The sequence below is a fragment of the Miscanthus floridulus genome, chromosome 19, assembly GCF_019320115.1.
Source record: "Miscanthus floridulus cultivar M001 chromosome 19, ASM1932011v1, whole genome shotgun sequence".
Taxonomy (NCBI): Eukaryota; Viridiplantae; Streptophyta; class Magnoliopsida; order Poales; family Poaceae; genus Miscanthus; species Miscanthus floridulus.
The window spans coordinates 91,309,228-91,321,517 of NC_089598.1; the positions used below are offsets into that span (position 1 = coordinate 91,309,228).

At 46.9% G+C, this 12,290-nt stretch overlaps 1 long non-coding RNA gene across 1 annotated transcript; it reads right to left on the minus strand.

The window, feature by feature from the left end:
- Positions 1–11,406: 11,406 nt before the first annotated feature.
- Positions 11,407–11,949, minus strand: LOC136527379 (uncharacterized). The gene is made up of 3 exons (XR_010776772.1): positions 11,881–11,949; positions 11,595–11,803; positions 11,407–11,496 (listed from the first exon to the last, which is right to left on the minus strand). It is a non-coding gene; the product is annotated as an uncharacterized lncRNA (long non-coding RNA).
- Between the last annotated feature and the right edge of the window lie 341 nt (positions 11,950–12,290).

Here is a 12,290-nt window from a genome sequence, read left to right on the forward strand (position 1 = left end):
GCCGGCCTATTAGCAGGGTCTCACATACACCCACTCTTAAGACTCGACGTTCTCGTCGAGGGCCAAACCAACCTACCCAAACGGGACAAATGTTCAGGATCGACTCTCTTGGCCCACGTCCATATTCCCAGCTCATCGCCCCAAGTTCCATGCGCAACCTGTCCAAGCCATACGTCCGTGAAACCGCAAGAGTTGGCTCTGAATATCATTTGTAACGTCCCAGCTCGGAAAGACGACTAAGATCCACTCTACACGTTGAATGGATCATACACCTGCTAATTAACTCTCTTGCGTTTTTATCATCGCTTGGCGCAAAAAGTTCAAACCGGAGTTAACAGTTTCCCAGACTGAGATTTTTAAGTTCGTTCGGTATCCCTTCATGACTAAATTTCCCGAGCTACAGTGTTCCTCAATGCTACAGTGCGCGCATCACCTTATCGCCATAGGACTCGGTAATTCGGCCAGCCCACCAAACCGGTCAAACTTGGCCCATTAGTGGGGTTTCACGTCGATGAACTCCAAAAGGTTTTATGTTTCACTTATCTTATTTGAGACTACATGTGCTGCAACTCGGTTATCAGGATTTTTTTTTTTTTTTGAAAAGAAAAAACACAGACACACACATCTAGCACCTAGCTGTACGTCCTGGCGGGCAGCTTGTTTGCCTGGGAGTACGCCCTAAAACTCGGTCAATTGGCCATGCGGGCACGTATAGGGTATATAAAATCAGACACATATTTGTTGGGTTCGATCATGCCTGCTGCCTGCCCAAATGTGCATTTCCCAACACAGGGTCTCCCTCTCCCCAAACTAATTAAAATCCAGGAGTGATCTGATCAGGTATATTCAGGTGGTCGCGACCTGCCACCTCGCAGGTGATCGTTGACGAGCAATGCTAATTACGTGCGTCATTAGCCTGGCTGGTTCTTGATTTGGGTTAGAAAAAGAAGAGCAGCCTTGCGGTTTGATGTTGGCACGAAATATTCATTGTACTTGGACCCGGCGGCACGCAGGCAGAGGGGACAGTCGGAGAGACTCCCGATTGACGACAAGGACGACACACTGCAGCCTGCAGGCAGGACTTGGACCTGGCGCGGGGCCTGCTGGTTGCCAAGAACAAGTTGGCTTGATCTCTTCGCGGGAAGGTAAGCAGGCTGCAGGCAGCACGGAATGGGTAAAGTTGGGGAAACCAGGGACTGTAGGTCGGACGTGTTGATCTTTTCCTGAAAAAAGGGCCACGTTTCTTGAACTTCTAGATCATATCAATGCATGCAGGCCAGATTACCAAATGCTCCGTATGTGTAGTCAGGGCAAGTAGGTCTTGACATTATCCACAAGAAAAGGTAGTAGTGTCCGAGTACGGGATCCCATGATGTTCAAAACAGAGGACTGGATTGGCCGGAGCAAATTCCGCTTTTTGACAAGAGCAGGACGGCATCTGAGGGTCTCTTCGCTTGAGCTTATCGACCCGAATCGGTTCTACTTTTTCAATTATAAAATAATATTTTTCTCTCATAATAAATTAGCTCTACAAATCAGACGCAACGACGATAATTCGTGCCGAAGGCCCTTCTCATCATCGGTGGCGTAGAAGAAACCGTGAAGAAATTCATCTCACATCGTGGTCGTGCCTATAGCTATACATTAAAAAATGATTTTTTTTTCAAGACAAATTTATGGTTCGTGGTAGTAAAGTACTATTCCATGTTTCTCCTAACTTGACCAGACTAGTTACTTGCAGGCGCGGAGTCAACAGGATCCGGTTCTAGTTAATCGCCGCAGTTTACAGCAAGAGAAGCTGTATCGGACTAGAACTGCTGCTGCCCTTTTGCTCACGTATACGTACATGTGAACTGGACCGCAGCCGCCACAGCTGCGACGGCCCTGTTCTGAAATCTGAATTTTTGCTGGTTGCGGAGAGGTGGTGCATGAACCGAATTTAACCTCTGCAGCACCGTCTTCACATTTCCCACATTTGGTACGCCGCCGCAAATTAAAGTCAGCAGGAATCTAGTGATGGTCTGCATGGGTTTTTTTGGCACGATGCAGGCCACCTAATAATAGACTTTCTAGGTTTCTATATCGGGGTCTCTGTACTCTGTTCCACGATCGAGTGGAAAAAAACGAGCGGCACTGCACAGAATCCGAGGCTACCTGGATTATCCGGTGACTCACTTGTTCAACCCCTAGCTGCTGTAGATGCCCTAGGGGTGAAGTTGTCACGCCCATCACGGAAATGGTTCACGTTCAGTGCACTTGCATTGTTACTAGTCGCCCTGCCCTACCTAGCTTCTTGCATTGGATCAATTACTGCTGGCTCATTTTCAAGCACACATGTTTCGCGAAAACAACTAGCAAAAAAGTCTATATCATGATAGATACTCCGTGGTTTTAAATTATAAGTCGTTCTGATTTTTCTAGACATATGGATTATTTTACTATTATTTAGATATAATGTATAACTAAATACATAGTAAAACTATATATATCTACAAAAGTTAGAACGACTTAAAATTTTGAAAATGAAGAGAGTAAAAAAAGGGTATAACCGGTTGCTAGCGGCTGGTTTCATTAAGAAAAATATCACTAGTAAAGTCACGTTCTGTTGTACTCGTATTCATCTCAATCAACGTGTGTTGGAGTAGATGTACTTATATTCATCCTAATCCACGTGTGTTGAAGTTCACTCTAATCCATTTCAAGCCAAAGGGCCTCTAGTCCAACTGGTTACAGCGTCCCGGCGGCACTCCTCAGGTCCTGGGTTTGACTCCTCATGGGAGCGAATTTCAGACTGGAGTTAAAAAAAAATCCCCTCGTCTGTCCCACGCCGAAGCACAAGTCTAAGGACCGGTCCATTCTCACAGGGTGACGGTGCCGTTGTGTAAGGGTGGAGCATAGGTTCGGGGGTTTTCTGAGCCTACGTGAGAAGGTCTTCTTCTTAATGCAATGCCTGGGGGTGGTCATACCCTCGCAGGTCCAGTTTTTTTAATCCATTTCAACGCACATGGATTCAGGTGAATAAGAATATAGTCAAACAAGCCATAACAACCCTAAACCCTCAACAGCTATCCTTCAACAATCACCACCTATAACCACATCATTTCTTTGCTCGCCCTTCATTGTCTCCGCTATTCTAACCATCTCTCGAGGCCATTCCTCTACCATGGGATAGCATATATTGTCTGATTTTGGTGTCAAATAAAATCGGTTGTGGTATACTCTATCAAAACTTATGAGGTACTCAGGGCATAGCGAAAGGTATGTACGTAGAAAGCCAAAACAACTTATAATTTAGGATATAGGGAGTAGAAAAAAGAGAGCTTTTGATATGCTTGTCTCGTATGAAAGGCTTTGTAAATATTAAGTATCCCTTTTTCAGAAACAGTTGACGTTTTAAGTTTGGACACATGAATTTAGGATGAGTGAAAAGGTGTGGTGTACAGAGAACAAGGAGTGAGATATAGAGATAGAGATTTATGACAAAAAGAAAGAAAGTATTGGTAGAAGAGAAAGATGCATCGGAAAGTGATAATTAATACAAATTTATGAATTTATTTTTGAATCCTATAACGTCAACTAATTTGGGACGGAGAGAGTAACAATCTTTCCTTCGAATAGCCTCGCGAAAAGAAAAAGGTTCTAACACTTAAATGCATAATTGCATCAAGACAATCTCGCACGGACTTGAGTGACTAACAACAGCACTAAGAATATAACACGACTTACACTAGGAAGTGCAAGCTCTAAACGGAACCTTTGCTTGTGACATGCATTATGTTGACATGGGAGCACTTTCATGTATGAATATGGCGGCTCCAAATGTACGTGGTACGTACACGTACTACGGTCTACAAATTGTCAGGCTACTTGCACTACTACACAAATCATTTTGCAAGACAGTGTATTTTTATTGACCTAGGCGGTCACAAAATACAACCGCCTCCTAAAATACCTGGCGATTAACGGATCAGTCGTTTTTTATTTACGGAGGCGGTCAGGAAATGCCCGTCTCCAAAATTAGATTTACGGAGGCAGACACCTTAAAATAACCTCCTCCAAAAATAGAGGCGGGCACACTATAAAGCCCGCCTCATAAAATACAGGATGAGTTCCTAGCCCAGGCAGCCCATCTCGACCCGATTCACGCTCGTAGTATATAAACCTAGATCTAGGGTTTCATTCACTTATCTCTCTCACAGCCCCTCAGTCGCTCCTTCCCTCAGTCGCAGTCAACGCCCCCGCACCCGACGCCTCCGCACCCTGGCCCCTCCCTCGCCGGTCCCTCTCCCTCTCTCCCATGGTAGCCCCCACCCGAGACTCCTCCCTCCTCTCCCCCACGGAGCCTGAGCTTGGTTGGTGCAGGGCGAGCGCACCTCCCTCTCCTCTCCATCTCCCCCACGAAAACCGTGCTCGGCCGGCGCACGGGGTGGCAGGCGGCGCATCCCTCTCCCTCTCTGGCGGCGCATCTCTCTCCCCCGAGCTCGGTCGACGCACGGGGAGGCTGCCGACGCATCTTTCTCCCTCCGCGGCGACGCATCCGTCTTCCTCAAGCTCGGCCGGTGCACGGGGAGGCCGGATCCGGCCCTAGCGTGGGCTCCACCACGGCGGATCTGGGGGGCGGCGGGCTCCACCACGACGGATCTGACCCCAGCGCAGACGTATCCGGCTCTGGCGCCGGCAGATCTGGCCCCGACGCGGGTGGATCTGGCAGCGTGCAGCCCAGATCCAGGCCCAGGCCCGGCTCGGGCTGTGGCTTTTTCCTTTTTTTTGTTTTTTTAATTAATTTTGGAGGCGGGCAAAACAGCCGCCTCCGTTAATCTGACATTAACCATGACCTTTGATTGGAGGCGGTTGCCATGTCCGTCTCTATTAATCAATCTGGCCCACTTCCATAAAGTTTTCTGTAGTAGTGTTGTTAGCCAAAATATTTATAACCTCTGGACCCTAGGCCGTGCACGTCTCTTGCGGAAAGAAACGGTGGGAGTGGTAATATTTTGTGTCCATATACTACCATTAACTTGGAGAACATGTGGTATCGTGCACTAGCGTGGAGTGTCGCAACAACATGCTTATCGTGTCGTTGTGAATTAAGCACACGAATGTTGTGCTCCATTAGCCCACATGGAGGTCACATGCTTCATGAAAAAGCGCTTCTCCAAGAGTGAGTCTGAGCGCACTACGGTACTAGGAGAGCAGAGCGCCCCCTGTTCTGTTTGGAGCGATTGGAAAAGGGGCACGTGGAACATGTGACCGCGACAATAATATCCTCCTGCCAACCGGACCGTCCCCCCCCCCCCCGCACCCAGACGAAAGTGAAAAACAAGGAGCAGTACTCCACGCACGCGCGAGACGAAGTCGCCGGGCCCCTCCGCGCAGGCCGTCCTGACGTCCCGTCCCGTTCGGCCGGGCCGCACTCGCAGTCGCAACTCGGATGCGGATGCGGATGCGGATGCGGTCGCCGTCGCGTGGACCCCGTCGATGATGCGAGCGGAGGCCGCAGCCGCCGCCTGGGCCTGGGCCTGGGCCTCGCGGGAAAAGCCACTGCTCCTAGTCGCCGCGCGTCGCGTGGAGGCCGGAGTCTACTAGAGCCACGGCACGGATCGGCCTCCGGTCGGCAGGTGGGACTTGGGCCGCTCGTTGGTTCGTCCGTCAGCGACCTGTCGGTCCTGGACCTTGACCGGCTCGATATCTCCGGGTCCCAGGGCCCGCCCGTGCATGGAGTCGAGTCATGCGCATGCGGGCGTGGATGCTGACGGAGGATGGGTGCGATTCTTCTTCCGTTTTGGTTTTGCTGGTCTCGTCAAATTTCTACTGCTGCCACTGCCGCCAGTGACTGGCGACTTGTCCGACTGCTCCCAGTCACGTGCGCAACTGTGGGGCACGGATTGGATGACGGAAGCTTGGTGGGTGGGGACCGCGTGCGAAAGTCGATTTATATACTACGTAGTACTCCAGTAGTAATAAATCTGACTGTACGCCAATTTATATACTACGTAGTGACTGCTCCCAGACACTCCTGCGTCTTACGTAGTACTCCTACTCCAGTAGTAATAAATCTGTACTGTACGCCAATTTTAATACAAATGGTCGCTATATGTGGGCTTGATGAGGAAAGGTATATTCTTCGTTGTACCACCCACATGGTATACTCTCTTTTTTTGGTACATGTACATGTTCCAAATATCCAACATAATTGAATTACTATAATATACTAATATGTGGATTTATATACTAATAACTCAGTGTCAAATTTCTGCGTTGTACGGAAGACTCCTCTGTTTATTGGCCGAATTTTTTAAAATTTGGTCCTTTTTTTGAAAGTTTCTCACAAATAGACTTCTGGCGGAAAGAATTCAGGAAATTGACCCTTAGCTCGGCGCCACCGTCACTGGCGCCGAGCTCCTGGGCACGGGGCAATGGCCTGCTAGGGGGCTCGGTGCCAGAGTGACTGGCGCCGAGCTCGGCGCCAGTCACTCTAGCGTCGAACCCCCTGCATTTAACCCCAGCCCAACATTCTTCCCCGAGCGTTCTTCCTCTTCTTTCTCCTCCCTCTCGGGTTTTTCTCTCCCCACTTCACCCTACCTCACGAATCGACATATTGGACCTTGAAAACCTTGATTTGATCCGTAGATCTTCGAGAGCAAGGTATACTCGCTCACCTCCTTGTTTTTTCGCATCGATTCGGTATATATTAGTCGGATTTTTGAACTTAAGAATCGTCATCACTTAGGGTTTCATTGTATCCCTCAATATATGTATTATACAACCGTAGGTTGATTCTAAGGCGTGAAAAAGCTAGCAAACCAAGCCACATATAGTTATGTTATGGGTTCATTGTTGTGGATGAAATGAGAAACCCTAGGTTTAGGGTATAATGTTAACTGCTTTTGGTTCTTAGAACGAAATTGGTTGTATTGTAGTTATGGTTCTCATTGATATTTTTTTGTGATGTTTTGATTTATGTTTGTTAAATTACATCCGTTTTGTTAGATGCAAGAAATGTTTCGGGAGGAGTTTTGGCGAAAACAGGGTCGTCCTCGAGAATTATACCCCGACGCGTCTGTGACTGTGGTTTCCCGGCCCATGTTTTTCAATCAAAACATCCGGACACAGCCGCGCGTTGCTTCTACACATGTAGTCGGTTTAATATAAGAAATTGTTTGTACTATCCTTTTTCTTTATTTGTTTAAGTATGGTACTAATATTTTGTTGGAATCTCGTTGTGTAGGACCATGAGAGGTGTTTTTTCTTTCAGTGGATCGATGGTGCAGACAAGTTTGATCCTAGGTACCTCTTTTTCGACGATTGGTTTAGAGGGAGACATCCACGTGAGCACTTCAAGCAGTGGGTTCCACCCCCCTAACCCTCCAGCAATGACGGCTAAGGAGAAGCACCTAGCCGTAGTTAGACGACTCGAGGAACCTCCTCTGTGCGATTGCGGAGATCGAGCTGTGATAAACCCTGAGAATACGTTGGAGTTTGTGTGTCCAAACAAGCATGAAGTAAGTGCAAAGTATATGTGTTAAAATCTTGAGCTATATGTGTTCATGTACTAATGTCTCATTATTTAGGTGTATTCAATGGCGAATTGTCGTTTCAAGGAGTTGTTGTATGGTCCTAAGAACCAATGGCCGGAAAAACCGCGGAGGGTTAAGGAAAAAAAGAAAGAACGGGTAATCTACAAAGCACCTCCTGTCATGTGCGAATATGGTGTAAAATCCAACTATGGCCTAGTCCCTTCAGAGCTTGGAATAGGCCATTATTGCGGCCATATGACTGAGTATGATGAGGTTCGTTATTTTTCTGGTAAACATGAAATCGTATTTTGTTTGTTTTGCTAAGACATATATGATATAATATTTCTTTTGAACAGAGCACTAGGAAATGCAGTTGGGAATGTTATGATGGTCAAGCTAAGTTCTTGGATGAACTGAAGAAGAGGCAACTAATTGCACGGAAGAGGGGATATGGACCTGACTACGTCAACCTATTCGTTAAACATCAGAAAGAAAAGATGCGTGAGTTTGCTAGACAACGCGGTATTTATAACCCGATCGATGTTGGGCTTAACAAATGGGGATTGGAGATGCGGATGACGTTAGAGGAGGAGAGGGTAAGGAATGAGGCAAGGGAGGAGACAAGGGTACAGATGCAGGTCTTGAATGAGCATGTTGCTACATTATGTGCCAGTGAGTGCTTGAAAACCTTTTTTTGTTGCCTGGTTTTAAATGTAATATAATCGCATTGCTAACTGATTGTATTTTATACATGAAGGGATTGGTTGCAGCGGGGAACATGCTGCAGAGGTGGCTTGCGCAAGGTATGTGGAGAAGAAGTTAGATGGCCATAGATCACGAGCTGGTCGCACCGTTCAATCACCGATTGTGTTGTGTGATGATGGAGACGAGGATGAGGACAACACTGGCAGACTGAGTGAGCTCATTACTCTAGCAGAGGCGGGCATATAGGCGTAGGAGGCTGAGGACGACACTGGCAGACTGAGCGAGCTCATCGCTCTAGTAGAGGCGGGCATTCAGGCGTAGGAGGCTGATGACGACACTGGCAGACTGAGCGAGCTCATCGCTCTAGCAGAGGCGAGCTTACAGGCAGAGGAGGAGGATGACGCATTCTTCACTCAGGCCGCAGCGGCCGCAGATGAAGTGGAGGCCGCTTACTACAAGCGACAGGCAGGTCAGAGCAACGCAGTTGAGCCTAGCCACAACAACAGGGTTGTAGTAGAGGACTGGTACTCGGATGATGAGTTGCTTACTCAGTACGTTTCAGACTGAGGATTTGGAAGTGCATTTGCCCCTATGTCTACTATCGGCATGTAGTTGTAGTATTAATATGTTGTGTAATGTGGCATAGTATCGAACTTTTCATTATGTGGTTGTTTTCATTATCTATGGTCTTAATATTCCGCTTAATGATACAGACGTATTTAAATTTGAACACGTGCTGCAAAAAAACTTAACGACGTACGGCATTATATAAATCAACATACGAAACACATTAAATGGCATGTGACTACATGTACCGAACCTGGGTACAGAGTTTTCTTTGACTAAACCTAACATGCCTTAGATAATTAAACCATGCCTTAGGTAATTAAACCTAACATGCCTTAGGCAATTAAACCTGGGTACATGTGAAAATGATAAAGTCATCCTAGTAGTGTGGCCACATAGCAAATTGTGTTGCACCTTCTCCATAGTAGCCTCCCGTTGTTGTTGGTGGTGGTGGCAGGGGTGACGGGGGAGGCCCCTTCTTCTTGTGGTTAGGGCAGGTGCAATATGGATCATTGTAGAGTGCCTCCTATGAATCGGCACTATTGTTGTTGTCGTCCTGTTCGTCGTCCTTGTAACCGCTGCTAACTTCCCTTTCTAGATCGAAGATACGGTCCTGTAGGTAGTAGATGTACTCCGTATGCGGATAAATAGGTCGAGGATCGACCCACCTACTGAACCCACAGTTTTCTTCGGCCAAGGAAGACTACAATAAGTATGTCGTGTAAGTGATATACAAGACAAACATATTGAAGAAACAAATAGTAATAGCAATTACCCATGCTCATGGGCATTTGAAGAAACGACGACCTCCATCTATTCCCTTGGTGAACATCTACACTAGGCAGTCCTCACCATGCATGCATTTTGGCCACTCTTCTTTCCTTTCATCATATCCTCTCAGTGGTGTCTCTTTGGTGAAATCACTTTTGCTCTCAACTGGGAATCTCTCATAAAGAGCTTCCTTAAAGAAATCGGGACCAAGAGGACCCTCCCACCCCTAGGTAGTTTCCTTCCCCTTTCCTCTCCCTCTGGATGACCCTCTAGACATTGGTACTGCAACAAAAGCAAATGCTGAGGAGTGTTCTTCTTCCTTGTTGTTTGTGTGAATGAGAGGGAGTGATTGGTTATTTATAGGTTGAGAGGAGGAATGGAGGCCTCTCAATGTGCCATGTCAGCGATCCGTGTGCCTCTTCACCTCAGCCCTTGGATCAAACAGTAATAAGATGGATGGTGGAGATAGAGTGGAGTTGTGCTTCCTTGCATGCTAGTACTATATCAGTGATGTGATAATTCGATGATGTCCGTGTATATGAAAAGTCTATGTTTATTGTCTGAAAAGCATAGATTCGTTCACTGTTGCTTGGTAATCCTAGATTCATCTACAAAGCGTATGTACAATATTTTCTAGATTATACACGTTGTAATAAATTTATAGTTAATCTGTGTACTACATTTGTGCCTTTGTACAAGTGTAGTATGATTAAAGGTTCACGCAAAAAATTTGCAAGATACGGTCTTGTATTAGGAGCATCCACAGTTACAAACGGAGACATCAATATATATTCCAAACATTTAATCATCCAACGAGCATAATGCAACCACAACAAATATCACAACCAACATAATATGTCATGCAAAGTCCAAATAGTCCACAATGTCCATACAGTCCTGAATAGTTACAGAAAAGTAAATACAAAATTCACAATAGTTCATAGTAACACCTACCACGTCCCTCACTGCCTCCTACTCTTGCCCTTACCCTTGTGACCCAGAGCGCTAGTGCCTGGAGTGTAAGGGTCACATGGACGGCGTCGCCTAGTGCCTAGAGGCGGTGTAGGATGAGTCGATGGAGCGTCATGGAGCTGAGAGGGGCCAAGCCCATCGTGCCTCTTGTCCATGTCATCGTCATCATCATCCTCCTCGTCCTCGTCCCCGTCCCCTATAGCTACTTGACTAGAGGAACCCAAGCCTCCTCTTCCTACGGAAGGAACATACACGTCTTGCATCGTGTCTGTCCTGCAACCACAACGACCAGCCGCACGGCGTAGATGACGTGACAGCCTCTGTTGTACAAAACTATGTTAACTGAAAGAATATAACGTATTAATGATATGTTTGAAAGAATATTTTAAATCTTACGTCTAGAAAGCCAAGTATGTAGTCGTTATTGACTCTCGGCCGAACGCGCTTGATCTCTTCAACTGAGCATTTTAGTGTATTGTCTTGCAACAAAGTTCTCAATAATAAGACTTTTGAATAGATAGCATTTAGTTTTGTTTTCTTTTGTACAAGAATATAACTTATTATAAGGGTTATACGGCTCGAAGGTTGCAAGAACTCCTAATGTCGGTCCAAGAACGCCGAATGTATTGTTATGTAACTCAACGTAACAAAATAAGGCGATTGGCTTACCACTCTGTCCAAGATCGGTCCTGCCTCCACCTGCCTTCCTGCATGAGTCGACTAGTCGTACGCCATGTCTTCATCGTCGGAGGACTTGATGTCGGCATAGTCAGTTTTGGTCCACTGTAGCCTCAGCCTACACCATGTCGCACGCTAGTACCAAGCTTGGTACCGCCTGAACTCACGGTTCGTGTGTGGCTCATTGTTGCCATCCACGTTGTCGTGCATCTCCTCCCATTCCTCAATATAGGACTGGTGGTGCCTCTCCTAGTAAAAAATCTTCTTGTTCCTCTGACGATCCAACCTGCACGTATGTCATCGTTATATTAATCCACGTACATGGCACTATATTATAAGAAATGGACCATCATCATGTGACATTTGAAATATCAAAACACTTACTTGTGTAAGTCAACGCCAGTCGAGAACAGAGGCATAGGCCAAAGCTGTCTCACTCCAAATTGGCGTGCAACCCTATCTGGCAGGTGGTACTCGACAGCATAGAAGCAGATTAGAGGGCACCTCATCCTATAGAAGTAGTCGTCGGCCCCACAGACGTTGCTCAGCTGAAAAGGAAGTGCGTCCTCTCCACCATACGGCTCCCACTCCACCTGCAACATGTCCAAATAAGATGTTAGATGGTATACTAATCCTTTTTAAAGCAGCATGGAAAATAAAATTTACTTACACTAGACGCCGTCAGCGTATCTAGCTCGTTCATGTACTCAATGTACGCCCGGTCTATCCTTGTGTGCGGAACCCTGACCTGGTCCCAAAGGTACGCCCACGTCGGCTAGCGAATTGGTGGCTAACCTTAGAACCACTCACGACGAGCCAGAACCTCTAGACGACCAACTGGAAAATGAGCCCACATCCATAGCTGTAACAGGTACACGCATCCACCAAGTGATGGGTTAGACGTAGACCGACGACACCCCTCACACAGCTATTGGTATAGAAAACACAAGACTGCAGAGCCCCAGTTGTACTGACCTGCCTGGTCCCAGTCACTGAGGCAGTGGATCCACATCCAGGACGCATTGTCACCCGTGGCGTCAGGAAAGAGAACGCAAGCAAAAAGGTGTAGGATCCACACCC